The sequence below is a fragment of the Porites lutea genome, chromosome 2 (assembly GCF_958299795.1).
Source record: "Porites lutea chromosome 2, jaPorLute2.1, whole genome shotgun sequence".
Classification (NCBI taxonomy): domain Eukaryota; kingdom Metazoa; phylum Cnidaria; class Anthozoa; order Scleractinia; family Poritidae; genus Porites; species Porites lutea.
Window position 1 is genome coordinate 36,686,125 of NC_133202.1, and position 1,017 is coordinate 36,687,141.

Below are 1,017 nucleotides of genomic sequence, written 5' to 3' on the forward strand. Positions count from 1 at the left end.
TGGGAGACCAGCTTCAATTAAAAATGGGGTGAACTGGGGAATTGGCTTTGCAATCGGTGACACCGACACTAAAAATTGCTTCTTAAAATGCCTTATTTTCCAGATTAATGAGGAAAACTTCACTTTTGTTACTTTCAAGACAGATGATTCTATCAAATGGAAGCTCATGTATTTAATAATTTCTTTTTGAGGTGAGATTTTACTTTTCAAGTAACAAGGGCCATCAAATTAACAATCAGTGTGAGAGACTGACATTTTTTAGTAGCCCGGTTTTCAAAAAACCAGGTATATATCTCCAGGGATTCACCATCCAAATACCTCTTTCACTGTAAAAAATAAAAATGTTAGTAGGAATTGACAGTTAAGATGCAGAAAGGTCAATAATTGGAGATATCTACCTGGAGTTTTGAAAACCGGGTTGCCTGAAATCTTAAGTCAAGTCCAGCACATTGCAGGCAATCTTTTAAAACTTAATTTGCTTAAAGCCCTGATACTTTTAGTGTAAAAATAACAATCTCGCTCTTCAGGACTAACCACCCTCACCTCTTAACCATGGGCTTCAAATAACTTCCTGCAAGTGACAGAAATCAGTGCAAATTCCAGAAAATTTGCACGAGGGGGGCAACAGTCCGTCCCGTAGGGACGGGCTGTTGCCCCCGTTGGCCCAGATAATATTTTTTGAGGGGGGCTTCCGTCAAACTAAGTGTCATGTTGTTGCACAGACACAGGGCTATCATCTGGTATGCATTTGGGGTAGCCTGGTTAAATTCCAGGGGGGTGGGGTTGTTGTAAAGACTATGCTTTGTGCTAGAGTGCAGATTCGCTGGGTTTTTGTAGCTGGGCTTACCCCTGTCTTTCAAAGCTCAATGTCTCCCTCAAATTAAGGGGGGGTTGTGTCTGGCTGGGTGTCATGTTGTTGCACAGACACAGGGCTATCATCTGGTATGCATTTGGGGTAGCCTGGTTAAATTCCAGGGGGGTGGGGTTGTTGTAAAGACTATGCTTTGTGCTAGAGTG